The sequence below is a fragment of the Triturus cristatus genome, chromosome 11 (assembly GCF_964204655.1).
Source record: "Triturus cristatus chromosome 11, aTriCri1.1, whole genome shotgun sequence".
In the NCBI taxonomy this organism is placed as follows: domain Eukaryota; kingdom Metazoa; phylum Chordata; class Amphibia; order Caudata; family Salamandridae; genus Triturus; species Triturus cristatus.
Genome location: NC_140594.1, coordinates 1140374221 through 1140391937, shown reverse-complemented (window position 1 = coordinate 1140391937; position 17717 = coordinate 1140374221). Strand labels below are relative to the sequence as shown.

The 17717-nt window shown below is 45.0% G+C and overlaps 5 non-coding genes across 5 annotated transcripts; all 5 read right to left on the bottom strand.

Moving 5' to 3' along the window:
- Window positions 1-737: 737 nt before the first annotated feature.
- Window positions 738-809, bottom strand: TRNAG-CCC (transfer RNA glycine (anticodon CCC)). Its single transcript has one exon. It is a non-coding gene; the product is annotated as a tRNA-Gly (tRNA).
- Window positions 810-7188: 6379 nt separating this feature from the next.
- TRNAG-CCC (transfer RNA glycine (anticodon CCC)) lies at window positions 7189-7260 on the bottom strand. Its single transcript has one exon. It is a non-coding gene; the product is annotated as a tRNA-Gly (tRNA).
- A 1527-nt stretch (window positions 7261-8787) lies between these two features.
- On the bottom strand, window positions 8788-8859 carry TRNAG-CCC (transfer RNA glycine (anticodon CCC)). Its single transcript has one exon. It is a non-coding gene; the product is annotated as a tRNA-Gly (tRNA).
- A 4753-nt stretch (window positions 8860-13612) lies between these two features.
- On the bottom strand, window positions 13613-13684 carry TRNAG-CCC (transfer RNA glycine (anticodon CCC)). The gene has a single exon. It is a non-coding gene; the product is annotated as a tRNA-Gly (tRNA).
- A 1555-nt stretch (window positions 13685-15239) lies between these two features.
- On the bottom strand, window positions 15240-15311 carry TRNAG-CCC (transfer RNA glycine (anticodon CCC)). Its single transcript has one exon. It is a non-coding gene; the product is annotated as a tRNA-Gly (tRNA).
- Window positions 15312-17717: the final 2406 nt, after the last annotated feature.

The window sequence follows — 17717 nt, the reverse complement described above, 5'->3', positions numbered from 1 at the left end:
CTTGGGAACTAGCAGTTTCAGGCCTTTACCAAGATAGCAGCTCTCTAACCCTCTCCTCTCTCTTTGATCCTAGCGCTAGCATGCTCAGGATTTGATTTTAACTGGGAGCCAGAGATCTACCCGGTGAGGGCTTGCCCGGTGTGAGGCTTTTGAGCGTTTGGGAGCGTTCGGGACGTGAGGACATTGGACAGGAAATGTTGCCATCTTGAAATATCCAACCTTCCTGCTGTCGTGAGAGGCTCTTCCCATGGACATCTGCCTCTTGGAGTCCTCTCAACTTGCTCGCTGATATTACATTTTGTGAGCTGCAGTTACATCCGATGGCTACAAGGTGGCGCTGCATTCAGGTGAGAGAACAAGTGTGCACAAAATCGTTGGGGACTTTTGCCAGATTCATCGGTGGATCTTGCCTACTTTTATTCACATGCTAGATATTGCCTAGAAATGCTTTTTAATATAGAGATGCTAGAGTTAGAATGTCTGGTCGGGGTTCAGCCCTTTCATTGTCTACCGCCCGCAACATATTTATTACCAGCACATGTGAGTGGTGACTCTGCTTTTTGGAAAATAGCGTCTAATAGGACAATGAATGTAGCAGATGGGGCGATCGAGATGCCTGCCTAAGTATTTCATTTTATTTTTAATTTAACGTCTGATTAATCTGTTCATGATATTTCCGTTTTGTGACATGTTGCATTAAAACAAATCCTGCTTGGAGAACATATAAAAATTTGCTCTGCATTGGCCGGGAATCGAACCCGGGTCAACTGCTTGGGAAGCAGCTATGCTCACCACTATACCACCAACGCCCTAGGATGTGGTTGCTCTCGGTTCTAAAGATTACAACCCCGAGTTCAATGACTATCTTGCACCAGTTTCAATGGTGCATTTGGTTTAGATACCAACATGAAAAGCAGTAGAAAGTTTCTTGTAGAGGGTAAGGAACTGGGGATTGAAACCAAGGCCAAATCTGTGCAGAAGAGAAGAAATGGAAAGCAGTAGTACAAATAGTGGAAATGAACATATTTAGGCAGCATTGGAAGCAAAGCAGCGAAGAGAAAGAAAGTGCCTTCCATGAAATGCCCAGGAGAATGATAAGAGCAGAACGAAAAGGCAAGAATGACATTCAAAGCATGCCCAGAAAAACGTGTGACGGTCCCACCAGTCATTTATGCTTATAATTGGGTATCTTTACTTTCAAAGTATGGGGTTGATCCTTTGGCGATCACTCTCTTGTATTTCAGCAGAGACAGATAGTTGAGAAGTCTTTTCTCACATAGCTAGCACAAGCCTGCGCTTTTCCTTGCTGGTAGCGTGGAAATGACAGATTGGTTCTCAGAAGAAAAAACAAGAAATATTATAGCAGAGGATGGTTTAGATCCATCGACCTCTGGGTTATGGGCCCAGCACGCTTCCGCTGCGCCACTCTGCTCCCTTGTAAAAGTGTTCTCTTTATGCAGAGGAGGAGCTTTCAGCGAAGTGGCGAGGGATTGGTGGGTCTCGCTCCTCATTTGCCTAAGCATGCTGCAATGTATGCTGGGTGCAGAAAATCTTCATCTTCTCGTCTCACAGTCAGTCATAACTAAAAGTGCAGACCCTCTTGGGAACTAGCAGTTTCAGGCCTTTACCAAGATAGCAGCTCTCTAACCCTCTCCTCTCTCTTTGATCCTAGCGCTAGCATGCTCAGGATTTGATTTTAACTGGGAGCCAGAGATCTACCCGGTGAGGGGAGGCTTTTGAGCGTTTGGGAGCATTCGGGACGTGAGGACGTTGGACAGGAAATGTTGCCATCTTGAAATATCCAACCTTCCTGCTGTCGTGAGAGGCTCTTTCCATGGACATCTGCCTCTTGGAGTCCTCTCAAATTGCTCTCTGATATAACCTGCCTCTTGGAGTCCTCTCAACTTGCTCTCTGATATAACATTTTGTGAGCTGCAGTTACATCCGATGGCTACAAGGTGGCGCTGCATTCAGGTGAGAGAACAAGTGTGCACAAAATCGTTGGGGACTTTTGCCAGATTCATCGGTGGATCTTGCCTACTTTTATTCACATGCTAGATATTGCCTAGAAATGCTTTTTAATATAGAGATGCTAGAGTTAGAATGTCTGGTCGGGGTTCAGCCCTTTCATTGTCTACCGCCCGCAACATATTTATTACCAGCACATGTGAGTGGTGACTCTGCTTTTTGGAAAATAGCATCTAATAGGACAATGAATGTAGCAGATGGGGCGATCGAGATGCCTGCCTAAGTATTTCATTTTTTTTTTAATTTAACGTCTGATTAATCTGTTCATGATATTTCCGTTTTGTGACATGTTGCATTAAAACAAATCCTGCTTGGAGAACATATAAAAATTTGCACTGCATTGGCTGGGAATCGAACACGGGTCAACTGCTTGGGAAGCAGCTATGCTCACCACTATACCACCAACGCCCTATGATGTGGGTGCTCTCGGTTCTAAAGATTACAACCCCGAGTTCAATGACTATCTTGCACCAGTTTCAATGGTGCATTTGGTTTAGATACCAACATGAAAAGCAGTAGAAAGTTTCTTGTAGATGGTAAGGAACTGGGGATTGAAACCAAGGCCAAATCTGTGCAGAAGAGAAGAAATGGAAAGCAGTAGTACAAATAGTGGAAATGAACATATTTAGGCAGCATTGGAAGCAAAGCAGCGAAGAGAAAGAGAGTGCCTTCCATGAAATGCCCAGGAGAATGATAAGAGCAGAACGAAAAGGCAAGAATGACATTCAAAGCATGCCCAGAAAAACGTGTGACGGTCCCACCAGTCATTTATGCTTATAATTGGGTATCTTTACATTCAAAGTATGGGGTTGATCCTTTGGCGATCACTCTCTTGTATTTCAGCAGAGACAGATAGTTGAGAAGTCTTTTCTCACATAGCTAGCACAAGCCGGCGCTTTTCCTTGCTGGTAGCGTGGAAATGACAGATTGGTCCTCAGAAGAAAAAACAAGAAATATTATAGCAGAGGATGGTTTCGATCCATCGACCTCTGGGTTATGGGCCCAGCACGCTTCCGCTGCGCCACTCTGCTCCCTTGTAAAAGTGTTCTCTTTATGCAGATGAGGAGCTTTCAGCGAAGTGGCGAGGGATTGGTGGGTCTCGCTCCTCATTTGCCTAAGCATGCTGCAATGTATGCTGGGAGCAGAAAATCTTCATCTTCTCGTCTCACAGTCAGTCATAACTGAAAGTGCAGACCCTCTTGGGAACTAGCAGTTTCAGGCCTTTACCAAGATAGCAGCTCTCTAACCCTCTCCTCTCTCTTTGATCCTAGCGCTAGCATGCTCAGGATTTGATTTTAACTGGGAGCCAGAGATCTACCCGGTGAGGGCTTGCCCGGTGTGAGGCTTTTGAGCGTTTGGGAGCGTTCGGGACGTGAGGACATTGGACAGGAAATGTTGCCATCTTGAAATATCCAACCTTCCTGCTGTCGTGAGAGGCTCTTCCCATGGACATCTGCCTCTTGGAGTCCTCTCAACTTGCTCGCTGATATTACATTTTGTGAGCTGCAGTTACATCCGATGGCTACAAGGTGGCGCTGCATTCAGGTGAGAGAACAAGTGTGCACAAAATCGTTGGGGACTTTTGCCAGATTCATCGGTGGATCTTGCCTACTTTTATTCACATGCTAGATATTGCCTAGAAATGCTTTTTAATATAGAGATGCTAGAGTTAGAATGTCTGGTCGGGGTTCAGCCCTTTCATTGTCTACCGCCCGCAACATATTTATTACCAGCACATGTGAGTGGTGACTCTGCTTTTTGGAAAATAGCGTCTAATAGGACAATGAATGTAGCAGATGGGGCGATCGAGATGCCTGCCTAAGTATTTCATTTTTTTTTTAATTTAACGTCTGATTAATCTGTTCATGATATTTCCGTTTTGTGACATGTTGCATTAAAACAAATCCTGCTTGGAGAACATATAAAAATTTGCACTGCATTGGCCGGGAATCGAACCCGGGTCAACTGTTTGGGAAGCAGCTATGCTCACCACTATACCACCAACGCCCTAGGATGTGGTTGCTCTCGGTTCTAAAGATTACAACCCCGAGTTCAATGACTATCTTGCACCAGTTTCAATGGTGCATTTGGTTTAGATACCAACATGAAAAGCAGTAGAAAGTTTCTTGTAGAGGGTAAGGAACTGGGGATTGAAACCAAGGCCAAATCTGTGCAGAAGAGAAGAAATGGAAAGCAGTAGTACAAATAGTGGAAATGAACATATTTAGGCAGCATTGGAAGCAAAGCAGCGAAGAGAAAGAAAGTGCCTTCCATGAAATGCCCAGGAGAATGATAAGAGCAGAACGAAAAGGCAAGAATGACATTCAAAGCATGCCCAGAAAAACGTGTGACGGTCCCACCAGTCATTTATGCTTATAATTGGGTATCTTTACTTTCAAAGTATGGGGTTGATCCTTTGGCGATCACTCTCTTGTATTTCAGCAGAGACAGATAGTTGAGAAGTCTTTTCTCACATAGCTAGCACAAGCCTGCGCTTTTCCTTGCTGGTAGCGTGGAAATGACAGATTGGTTCTCAGAAGAAAAAACAAGAAATATTATAGCAGAGGATGGTTTAGATCCATCGACCTCTGGGTTATGGGCCCAGCACGCTTCCGCTGCGCCACTCTGCTCCCTTGTAAAAGTGTTCTCTTTATGCAGAGGAGGAGCTTTCAGCGAAGTGGCGAGGGATTGGTGGGTCTCGCTCCTCATTTGCCTAAGCATGCTGCAATGTATGCTGGGTGCAGAAAATCTTCATCTTCTCGTCTCACAGTCAGTCATAACTGAAAGTGCAGACCCTCTTGGGAACTAGCAGTTTCAGGCCTTTACCAAGATAGCAGCTCTCTAACCCTCTCCTCTCTCTTTGATCCTAGCGCTAGCATGCTCAGGATTTGATTTTAACTGGGAGCCAGAGATCTACCCGGTGAGGGGAGGCTTTTGAGCGTTTGGGAGCATTCGGGACGTGAGGACGTTGGACAGGAAATGTTGCCATCTTGAAATATCCAACCTTCCTGCTGTCGTGAGAGGCTCTTTCCATGGACATCTGCCTCTTGGAGTCCTCTCAACTTGCTCTCTGATATAACCTGCCTCTTGGAGTCCTCTCAACTTGCTCTCTGATATAACATTTTGTGAGCTGCAGTTACATCCGATGGCTACAAGGTGGCGCTGCATTCAGGTGAGAGAACAAGTGTGCACAAAATCGTTGGGGACTTTTGCCAGATTCATCGGTGGATCTTGCCTACTTTTATTCACATGCTAGATATTGCCTAGAAATGCTTTTTAATATAGAGATGCTAGAGTTAGAATGTCTGGTCGGGGTTCAGCCCTTTCATTGTCTACCGCCCGCAACATATTTATTACCAGCACATGTGAGTGGTGACTCTGCTTTTTGGAAAATAGCATCTAATAGGACAATGAATGTAGCAGATGGGGCGATCGAGATGCCTGCCTAAGTATTTCATTTTTTTTTTAATTTAACGTCTGATTAATCTGTTCATGATATTTCCGTTTTGTGACATGTTGCATTAAAACAAATCCTGCTTGGAGAACATATAAAAATTTGCACTGCATTGGCTGGGAATCGAACACGGGTCAACTGCTTGGGAAGCAGCTATGCTCACCACTATACCACCAACGCCCTATGATGTGGGTGCTCTCGGTTCTAAAGATTACAACCCCGAGTTCAATGACTATCTTGCACCAGTTTCAATGGTGCATTTGGTTTAGATACCAACATGAAAAGCAGTAGAAAGTTTCTTGTAGATGGTAAGGAACTGGGGATTGAAACCAAGGCCAAATCTGTGCAGAAGAGAAGAAATGGAAAGCAGTAGTACAAATAGTGGAAATGAACATATTTAGGCAGCATTGGAAGCAAAGCAGCGAAGAGAAAGAGAGTGCCTTCCATGAAATGCCCAGGAGAATGATAAGAGCAGAACGAAAAGGCAAGAATGACATTCAAAGCATGCCCAGAAAAACGTGTGACGGTCCCACCAGTCATTTATGCTTATAATTGGGTATCTTTACATTCAAAGTATGGGGTTGATCCTTTGGCGATCACTCTCTTGTATTTCAGCAGAGACAGATAGTTGAGAAGTCTTTTCTCACATAGCTAGCACAAGCCGGCGCTTTTCCTTGCTGGTAGCGTGGAAATGACAGATTGGTCCTCAGAAGAAAAAACAAGAAATATTATAGCAGAGGATGGTTTCGATCCATCGACCTCTGGGTTATGGGCCCAGCACGCTTCCGCTGCGCCACTCTGCTCCCTTGTAAAAGTGTTCTCTTTATGCAGATGAGGAGCTTTCAGCGAAGTGGCGAGGGATTGGTGGGTCTCGCTCCTCATTTGCCTAAGCATGCTGCAATGTATGCTGGGAGCAGAAAATCTTCATCTTCTCGTCTCACAGTCAGTCATAACTGAAAGTGCAGACCCTCTTGGGAACTAGCAGTTTCAGGCCTTTACCAAGATAGCAGCTCTCTAACCCTCTCCTCTCTCTTTGATCCTAGCGCTAGCATGCTCAGGATTTGATTTTAACTGGGAGCCAGAGATCTACCCGGTGAGGGCTTGCCCGGTGTGAGGCTTTTGAGCGTTTGGGAGCGTTCGGGACGTGAGGACGTTGGACAGGAAATGTTGCCATCTTGAAATACCCAACCTTCCTGCTGTCGTGAGAGGCTCTTTCCATGGACATCTGCCTCTTGGAGTCCTCTCAACTTGCTCTCTGATATAACATTTTGTGAGCTGCAGTTACATCCGATGGCTACAAGGTGGCGCTGCATTCAGGTGAGAGAACAAGTGTGCACAAAATCGTTGGGGACTTTTGCCAGATTCATCGGTGGATCTTGCCTACTTTTATTCACATGCTAGATATTGCCTAGAAATGCTTTTTAATATAGAGATGCTAGAGTTAGAATGTCTGGTCGGGGTTCAGCCCTTTCATTGTCTACCGCCCGCAACATATTTATTACCAGCACATGTGAGTGGTGACTCTGCTTTTTGGAAAATAGCATCTAATAGGACAATGAATGTAGCAGAGGGGCGATCGAGATGCCTGCCTAAGTATTTCATTTTTTTTTTAATTTAACGTCTGATTAATCTGTTCATGATATTTCCGTTTTGTGACATGTTGCATTAAAACAAATCCTGCTTGGAGAACATATAAAAATTTGCACTGCATTGGCCGGGAATCGAACCCGGGTCAACTGCTTGGGAAGCAGCTATGCTCACCACTATACCACCAACGCCCTATGATGTGGGTGCTCTCGGTTCTAAAGATTACAACCCCGAGTTCAATGACTATCTTGCACCAGTTTCAATGGTGCATTTGGTTTAGATACCAACATGAAAAGCAGTAGAAAGTTTCTTGTAGAGGGTAAGAAACTGGGGATTGAAACCAAGGCCAAATCTGTGCAGAAGAGAAGAAATGGAAAGCAGTAGTACAAATAGTGGAAATGAACATATTTAGGCAGCATTGGAAGCAAAGCAGCGAAGAGAAAGAGAGTGCCTTCCATGAAATGCCCAGGAGAATGATAAGAGCAGAACGAAAAGGCAAGAATGACATTCAAAGCATGCCCAGAAAAACGTGTGACGGTATCACCAGTCATTTATGCTTATAATTGGGTATCTTTACTTTCAAAGTATGGGGTTGATCCTTTGGCGATCACTCTCTTGTATTTCAGCAGAGACAGATAGTTGAGAAGTCTTTTCTCACATAGCTAGCACAAGCCTGCGCTTTTCCTTGCTGGTAGCGTGGAAATGACAGATTGGTTCTCAGAAGAAAAAACAAGAAATATTATAGCAGAGGATGGTTTCGATCCATCGACCTCTGGGTTATGGGCCCAGCACGCTTCCGCTGCGCCACTCTGCTCCCTTGTAAAAGTGTTCTCTTTATGCAGAGGAGGAGCTTTCAGCGAAGTGGCGAGGGATTGGTTGGTCTCGCTCCTCATTTGCCTAAGCATGCTGCAATGTATGCTGGGTGCAGAAAATCTTCATCTTCTCGTCTCACAGTCAGTCATAACTGAAAGTGCAGACCCTCTTGGGAACTAGCAGTTTCAGGCCTTTACCAAGATAGCAGCTCTCTAACCCTCTCCTCTCTCTTTGATCCTAGCGCTAGCATGCTCAGGATTTGATTTTAACTGGGAGCCAGAGATCTACCCGGTGAGGGCTTGCCCGGTGTGAGGCTTTTGAGCGTTTGGGAGCGTTCGGGACGTGAGGACGTTGGACAGGAAATGTTGCCATCTTGAAATACCCAACCTTCCTGCTGTCGTGAGAGGCTCTTTCCATGGACATCTGCCTCTTGGAGTCCTCTCAACTTGCTCTCTGATATAACATTTTGTGAGCTGCAGTTACATCCGATGGCTACAAGGTGGCGCTGCATTCAGGTGAGAGAACAAGTGTGCACAAAATCGTTGGGGACTTTTGCCAGATTCATCGGTGGATCTTGCCTACTTTTATTCACATGCTAGATATTGCCTAGAAATGCTTTTTAATATAGAGATGCTAGAGTTAGAATGTCTGGTCGGGGTTCAGCCCTTTCATTGTCTACCGCCCGCAACATATTTATTACCAGCACATGTGAGTGGTGACTCTGCTTTTTGGAAAATAGCGTCTAATAGGACAATGAATGTAGCAGATGGGGCGATCGAGATGCCTGCCTAAGTATTTCATTTTTTTTTTAATTTAACGTCTGATTAATCTGTTCATGATATTTCCGTTTTGTGACATGTTGCATTAAAACAAATCCTGCTTGGAGAACATATAAAAATTTGCACTGCATTGGCCGGGAATCGAACCCGGGTCAACTGCTTGGGAAGCAGCTATGCTCACCACTATACCACCAACGCCCTATGATGTGGTTGCTCTCGGTTCTAAAGATTACAACCCCGAGTTCAATGACTATCTTGCACCAGTTTCAATGGTGCATTTGGTTTAGATACCAACATGAAAAGCAGTAGAAAGTTTCTTGTAGAGGGTAAGGAACTGGGGATTGAAACCAAGGCCAAATCTGTGCAGAAGAGAAGAAATGGAAAGCAGTAGTACAAATAGTGGAAATGAACATATTTAGGCAGCATTGGAAGCAAAGCAGCGAAGAGAAAGAGAGTGCCTTCCATGAAATGCCCAGGAGAATGATAAGAGCAGAACGAAAAGGCAAGAATGACATTCAAAGCATGCCCAGAAAAACGTGTGACGGTCCCACCAGTCATTTATGCTTATAATTGGGTATCTTTACTTTCAAAGTATGGGGTTGATCCTTTGGCGATCACTCTCTTGTATTTCAGCAGAGACAGATAGTTGAGAAGTCTTTTCTCACATAGCTAGCACAAGCCTGCGCTTTTCCTTGCTGGTAGCGTGGAAATGACAGATTGGTTCTCAGAAGAAAAAACAAGAAATATTATAGCAGAGGATGGTTTAGATGCATCGACCTCTGGGTTATGGGCCCAGCACGCTTCCGCTGCGCCACTCTGCTCCCTTGTAAAAGTGTTCTCTTTATGCAGAGGAGGAGCTTTCAGCGAAGTGGCGAGGGATTGGTGGGTCTCGCTCCTCATTTGCCTAAGCATGCTGCAATGTATGCTGGGTGCAGAAAATCTTCATCTTCTCGTCTCACAGTCAGTCATAACTGAAAGTGCAGACCCTCTTGGGAACTAGCAGTTTCAGGCCTTTACCAAGATAGCAGCTCTCTAACCCTCTCCTCTCTCTTTGATCCTAGCGCTAGCATGCTCAGGATTTGATTTTAACTGGGAGCCAGAGATCTACCCGGTGAGGGGAGGCTTTTGAGCGTTTGGGAGCATTCGGGACGTGAGGACGTTGGACAGGAAATGTTGCCATCTTGAAATATCCAACCTTCCTGCTGTCGTGAGAGGCTCTTTCCATGGACATCTGCCTCTTGGAGTCCTCTCAACTTGCTCTCTGATATAACCTGCCTCTTGGAGTCCTCTCAACTTGCTCTCTGATATAACATTTTGTGAGCTGCAGTTACATCCGATGGCTACAAGGTGGCGCTGCATTCAGGTGAGAGAACAAGTGTGCACAAAATCGTTGGGGACTTTTGCCAGATTCATCGGTGGATCTTGCCTACTTTTATTCACATGCTAGATATTGCCTAGAAATGCTTTTTAATATAGAGATGCTAGAGTTAGAATGTCTGGTCGGGGTTCAGCCCTTTCATTGTCTACCGCCCGCAACATATTTATTACCAGCACATGTGAGTGGTGACTCTGCTTTTTGGAAAATAGCATCTAATAGGACAATGAATGTAGCAGATGGGGCGATCGAGATGCCTGCCTAAGTATTTCATTTTTTTTTTAATTTAACGTCTGATTAATCTGTTCATGATATTTCCGTTTTGTGACATGTTGCATTAAAACAAATCCTGCTTGGAGAACATATAAAAATTTGCACTGCATTGGCTGGGAATCGAACCCGGGTCAACTGCTTGGGAAGCAGCTATGCTCACCACTATACCACCAACGCCCTATGATGTGGGTGCTCTCGGTTCTAAAGATTACAACCCCGAGTTCAATGACTATCTTGCACCAGTTTCAATGGTGCATTTGGTTTAGATACCAACATGAAAAGCAGTAGAAAGTTTCTTGTAGATGGTAAGGAACTGGGGATTGAAACCAAGGCCAAATCTGTGCAGAAGAGAAGAAATGGAAAGCAGTAGTACAAATAGTGGAAATGAACATATTTAGGCAGCATTGGAAGCAAAGCAGCGAAGAGAAAGAGAGTGCCTTCCATGAAATGCCCAGGAGAATGATAAGAGCAGAACGAAAAGGCAAGAATGACATTCAAAGCATGCCCAGAAAAACGTGTGACGGTCCCACCAGTCATTTATGCTTATAATTGGGTATCTTTACATTCAAAGTATGGGGTTGATCCTTTGGCGATCACTCTCTTGTATTTCAGCAGAGACAGATAGTTGAGAAGTCTTTTCTCACATAGCTAGCACAAGCCGGCGCTTTTCCTTGCTGGTAGCGTGGAAATGACAGATTGGTCCTCAGAAGAAAAAACAAGAAATATTATAGCAGAGGATGGTTTCGATCCATCGACCTCTGGGTTATGGGCCCAGCACGCTTCCGCTGCGCCACTCTGCTCCCTTGTAAAAGTGTTCTCTTTATGCAGATGAGGAGCTTTCAGCGAAGTGGCGAGGGATTGGTGGGTCTCGCTCCTCATTTGCCTAAGCATGCTGCAATGTATGCTGGGAGCAGAAAATCTTCATCTTCTTGTCTCACAGTCAGTCATAACTGAAAGTGCAGACCCTCTTGGGAACTAGCAGTTTCAGGCCTTTACCAAGATAGCAGCTCTCTAACCCTCTCCTCTCTCTTTGATCCTAGCGCTAGCATGCTCAGGATTTGATTTTAACTGGGAGCCAGAGATCTACCCGGTGAGGGCTTGCCCGGTGTGAGGCTTTTGAGCGTTTGGGAGCGTTCGGGACGTGAGGACGTTGGACAGGAAATGTTGCCATCTTGAAATACCCAACCTTCCTGCTGTCGTGAGAGGCTCTTTCCATGGACATCTGCCTCTTGGAGTCCTCTCAACTTGCTCTCTGATATAACATTTTGTGAGCTGCAGTTACATCCGATGGCTACAAGGTGGCGCTGCATTCAGGTGAGAGAACAAGTGTGCACAAAATCGTTGGGGACTTTTGCCAGATTCATCGGTGGATCTTGCCTACTTTTATTCACATGCTAGATATTGCCTAGAAATGCTTTTTAATATAGAGATGCTAGAGTTAGAATGTCTGGTCGGGGTTCAGCCCTTTCATTGTCTACCGCCCGCAACATATTTATTACCAGCACATGTGAGTGGTGACTCTGCTTTTTGGAAAATAGCATCTAATAGGACAATGAATGTAGCAGATGGGGCGATCGAGATGCCTGCCTAAGTATTTCATTTTTTTTTTAATTTAACGTCTGATTAATCTGTTCATGATATTTCCGTTTTGTGACATGTTGCATTAAAACAAATCCTGCTTGGAGAACATATAAAAATTTGCACTGCATTGGCCGGAAATCGAACCCGGGTCAACTGCTTGGGAAGCAGCTATGCTCACCACTATACCACCAACGCCCTATGATGTGGGTGCTCTCGGTTCTAAAGATTACAACCCCGAGTTCAATGACTATCTTGCACCAGTTTCAATGGTGCATTTGGTTTAGATACCAACATGAAAAGCAGTAGAAAGTTTCTTGTAGAGGGTAAGAAACTGGGGATTGAAACCAAGGCCAAATCTGTGCAGAAGAGAAGAAATGGAAAGCAGTAGTACAAATAGTGGAAATGAACATATTTAGGCAGCATTGGAAGCAAAGCAGCGAAGAGAAAGAGAGTGCCTTCCATGAAATGCCCAGGAGAATGATAAGAGCAGAACGAAAAGGCAAGAATGACATTCAAAGCATGCCCAGAAAAACGTGTGACGGTCCCACCAGTCATTTATGCTTATAATTGGGTATCTTTACTTTCAAAGTATGGGGTTGATCCTTTGGCGATCACTCTCTTGTATTTCAGCAGAGACAGATAGTTGAGAAGTCTTTTCTCACATAGCTAGCACAAGCCTGCGCTTTTCCTTGCTGGTAGCGTGGAAATGACAGATTGGTTCTCAGAAGAAAAAACAAGAAATATTATAGCAGAGGATGGTTTCGATCCATCGACCTCTGGGTTATGGGCCCAGCACGCTTCCGCTGCGCCACTCTGCTCCCTTGTAAAAGTGTTCTCTTTATGCAGAGGAGGAGCTTTCAGCGAAGTGGCGAGGGATTGGTTGGTCTCGCTCCTCATTTGCCTAAGCATGCTGCAATGTATGCTGGGTGCAGAAAATCTTCATCTTCTCGTCTCACAGTCAGTCATAACTGAAAGTGCAGACCCTCTTGGGAACTAGCAGTTTCAGGCCTTTACCAAGATAGCAGCTCTCTAACCCTCTCCTCTCTCTTTGATCCTAGCGCTAGCATGCTCAGGATTTGATTTTAACTGGGAGCCAGAGATCTACCCGGTGAGGGCTTGCCCGGTGTGAGGCTTTTGAGCGTTTGGGAGCGTTCGGGACGTGAGGACGTTGGACAGGAAATGTTGCCATCTTGAAATATCCAACCTTCCTGCTGTCGTGAGAGGCTCTTCCCATGGACATCTGCCTCTTGGAGTCCTCTCAACTTGCTCGCTGATATAACATTTTGTGAGCTGCAGTTACATCCGATGGCTACAAGGTGGCGCTGCATTCAGGTGAGAGAACAAGTGTGCACAAAATCGTTGGGGACTTTTGCCAGATTCATCGGTGGATCTTGCCTACTTTTATTCACATGCTAGATATTGCCTAGAAATGCTTTTTAATATAGAGATGCTAGAGTTAGAATGTCTGGTCGGGGTTCAGCCCTTTCATTGTCTACCGCCCGCAACATATTTATTACCAGCACATGTGAGTGGTGACTCTGCTTTTTGGAAAATAGCGTCTAATAGGACAATGAATGTAGCAGATGGGGCGATCGAGATGCCTGCCTAAGTATTTCATTTTTTTTTTAATTTAACGTCTGATTAATCTGTTCATGATATTTCCGTTTTGTGACATGTTGCATTAAAACAAATCCTGCTTGGAGAACATATAAAAATTTGCACTGCATTGGCCGGGAATCGAACCCAGGTCAACTGCTTGGGAAGCAGCTATGCTCACCACTATACCACCAACGCCCTATGATGTGGTTGCTCTCGGTTCTAAAGATTACAACCCCGAGTTCAATGACTATCTTGCACCAGTTTCAATGGTGCATTTGGTTTAGATACCAACATGAAAAGCAGTAGAAAGTTTCTTGTAGAGGGTAAGGAACTGGGGATTGAAACCAAGGCCAAATCTGTGCAGAAGAGAAGAAATGGAAAGCAGTAGTACAAATAGTGGAAATGAACATATTTAGGCAGCATTGGAAGCAAAGCAGCGAAGAGAAAGAGAGTGCCTTCCATGAAATGCCCAGGAGAATGATAAGAGCAGAACGAAAAGGCAAGAATGACATTCAAAGCATGCCCAGAAAAACGTGTGACGGTCCCACCAGTCATTTATGCTTATAATTGGGTATCTTTACTTTCAAAGTATGGGGTTGATCCTTTGGCGATCACTCTCTTGTATTTCAGCAGAGACAGATAGTTGAGAAGTCTTTTCTCACATAGCTAGCACAAGCCTGCGTTTTTCCTTGCTGGTAGCGTGGAAATGACAGATTGGTTCTCAGAAGAAAAAACAAGAAATATTATAGCAGAGGATGGTTTCGATCCATCGACCTCTGGGTTATGGGCCCAGCACGCTTCCGCTGCGCCACTCTGCTCCCTTGTGAAAGTGTTCTCTTTATGCAGAGGAGGAGCTTTCAGCGAAGTGGCGAGGGATTGGTGGGTCTCGCTCCTCATTTGCCTAAGCATGCTGCAATGTATGCTGGGTGCAGAAAATCTTCATCTTCTCGTCTCACAGTCAGTCATAACTGAAAGTGCAGACCCTCTTGGGAACTAGCAGTTTCAGGCCTTTACCAAGATAGCAGCTCTCTAACCCTCTCCTCTCTCTTTGATCCTAGCGCTAGCATGCTCAGGATTTGATTTTAACTGGGAGCCAGAGATCTACCCGGTGAGGGGAGGCTTTTGAGCGTTTGGGAGCATTCGGGACGTGAGGACGTTGGACAGGAAATGTTGCCATCTTGAAATATCCAACCTTCCTGCTGTCGTGAGAGGCTCTTTCCATGGACATCTGCCTCTTGGAGTCCTCTCAACTTGCTCTCTGATATAACCTGCCTCTTGGAGTCCTCTCAACTTGCTCTCTGATATAACATTTTGTGAGCTGCAGTTACATCCGATGGCTACAAGGTGGCGCTGCATTCAGGTGAGAAAACAAGTGTGCACAAAATCGTTGGGGACTTTTGCCAGATTCATCGGTGGATCTTGCCTACTTTTATTCACATGCTAGATATTGCCTAGAAATGCTTTTTAATATAGAGATGCTAGAGTTAGAATGTCTGGTCGCTGTTCAGCCCTTTCATTGTCTACCGCCCGCAACATATTTATTACCAGCACATGTGAGTGGTGACTCTGCTTTTTGGAAAATAGCATCTAATAGGACAATGAATGTAGCAGATGGGGCGATCGAGATGCCTGCCTAAGTATTTCATTTTTTTTTTAATTTAACGTCTGATTAATCTGTTCATGATATTTCCGTTTTGTGACATGTTGCATTAAAACAAATCCTGCTTGGAGAACATATAAAAATTTGCACTGCATTGGCCGGGAATCGAACCCAGGTCAACTGCTTGGGAAGCAGCTATGCTCACCACTATACCACCAATGCCCTATGATGTGGGTGCTCTCGGTTCTAAAGATTACAACCCCGAGTTCAATGACTATCTTGCACCAGTTTCAATGGTGCATTTGGTTTAGATACCAACATGAAAAGCAGTAGAAAGTTTCTTGTAGAGGGTAAGGAACTGGGGATTGAAACCAAGGCCAAATCTGTGCAGAAGAGAAGAAATGGAAAGCAGTAGTACAAATAGTGGAAATGAACATATTTAGGCAGCATTGGAAGCAAAGCAGCGAAGAGAAAGAGAGTGCCTTCCATGAAATGCCCAGGAGAATGATAAGAGCAGAACGAAAAGGCAAGAATGACATTCAAAGCATGCCCAGAAAAATGTGTGACGGTCCCACCAGTCATTTATGCTTATAATTGGGTATCTTTACTTTCAAAGTATGGGGTTGATCCTTTGGCGATCACTCTCTTGTATTTCAGCAGAGACAGATAGTTGAGAAGTCTTTTCTCACATAGCTAGCACAAGCCTGCGCTTTTCCTTGCTGGTAGCGTGGAAATGACAGATTGGTTCTCAGAAGAAAAAACAAGAAATATTATAGCAGAGGATGGTTTCGATCCATCGACCTCTGGGTTATGGGCCCAGCACGCTTCCGCTGCGCCACTCTGCTCCCTTGTAAAAGTGTTCTCTTTATGCAGAGGAGGAGCTTTCAGCGAAGTGGCGAGGGATTGGTTGGTCTCGCTCCTCATTTGCCTAAGCATGCTGCAATGTATGCTGGGTGCAGAAAATCTTCATCTTCTCGTCTCACAGTCAGTCATAACTGAAAGTGCAGACCCTCTTGGGAACTAGCAGTTTCAGGCCTTTACCAAGATAGCAGCTCTCTAACCCTCTCCTCTCTCTTTGATCCTAGCGCTAGCATGCTCAGGATTTGATTTTAACTGGGAGCCAGAGATCTACCCGGTGAGGGCTTGCCCGGTGTGAGGCTTTTGAGCGTTTGGGAGCGTTCGGGACGTGAGGACGTTGGACAGGAAATGTTGCCATCTTGAAATACCCAACCTTCCTGCTGTCGTGAGAGGCTCTTTCCATTGTGGAAATATGGATTTTTCTGGTCAGTTATGTCCCCTATCTTGGACCCCAACGGTTCTATGTGCATGTTACAAGTACATGTATGCTCCCTCCAGTTCCAGTTATGAAGACGCAAATACATGTGCGTCCACCGTTAACATGTCCTCTGTTGATCCGCCATGAATGGGCCGGATATTCCATTCCTAAGTACGAAAGGCCACCGCCTTTATATGGTTCACTTATGCCATTTTACAGTCCAGGCAAGTAGGCCCTGATTCTGTCATCGAACTCTTCTTGCCTTCTGCCTCTGAAAACTCCAGTCTGAGCCTGCATCTGTGACCATGAACTTTGTCTCATTCTCTGCGCGGCTCACGAAGCCTGACATCAGCCTATTCTCTGCCAAGAACTGTATTTCACCTTCGAGTTATCTGCTTCGCCCCTCAGCCGATGCATTCCTGTCTAGTAGTTTAAGTAAACATTTCTTCCAGCTACCGAGCAAAGGCTCGGCTTCTCTGTCTTTATGCAAGTAATTCATAGCCTTGTTACTATGGAAGATTCCGCCCTCGCATTTAGTGTAGACACTTAGACGCTTGTGCACGCACACACAGTCAGTATAGAATAGATTTTGTCCAAGAGTCCTTCTTTTATGGATAACATAGTTCTTTAAACATAGGATGTTAGATATGATTTGGGATTAGGTTGACTTGACCCCCCAGACTTTTCGTCTTCACATGTAGAGCTAAATGTCAAGTCCCCTTCACCCCCTAGTTGCACGTCAATCACACGTCATGCTGCTGCGCGCGCATCTATGCCAAGTATTATCTTATAGATCCACCTATATATGACATCATAACCAATTATGTTCCTTTTTACTCCTTATTACACCCATTTTCGGTTACGCATATGAATCGTCATTTTCCTTATCAATTGTTACGCCTACTGTATTCGCTTCATTGTAATGTATGTACTATAAAAGTCATTTCTTGTCAATAAAGTATGTACTTCACTTCCTGAACCTCCGTGGTGATGGAACTTGGAGCAACCGATTATAATCGTTCATTGGAATAAAGCCCATTCCGAACCTCTAATACCACGGATTCTGCCTCTCATTTTACTGAGCTATTTTATTATGTTTCCGCATCAAATTAAGTCCCGGTAAAGGAATTTTATTTACCACATGAATGGCGCCCGAATAGGGACACTTTCTCATCTCACGCGCCGGCGGTGAGTTGCAGGCCCGGTCTCCTGCCACAGCTGGACGGACAATAACGCGTACCAGCAGGATTTCCTGTGTCTCCCTCCGGTCAAGCGGGGGCGACTGAGGCTGCGATCAACACCCAGACGAGGCGGTGAGAAGTGCGAAGTATCCCGACCAGAGCCTAGCTGAG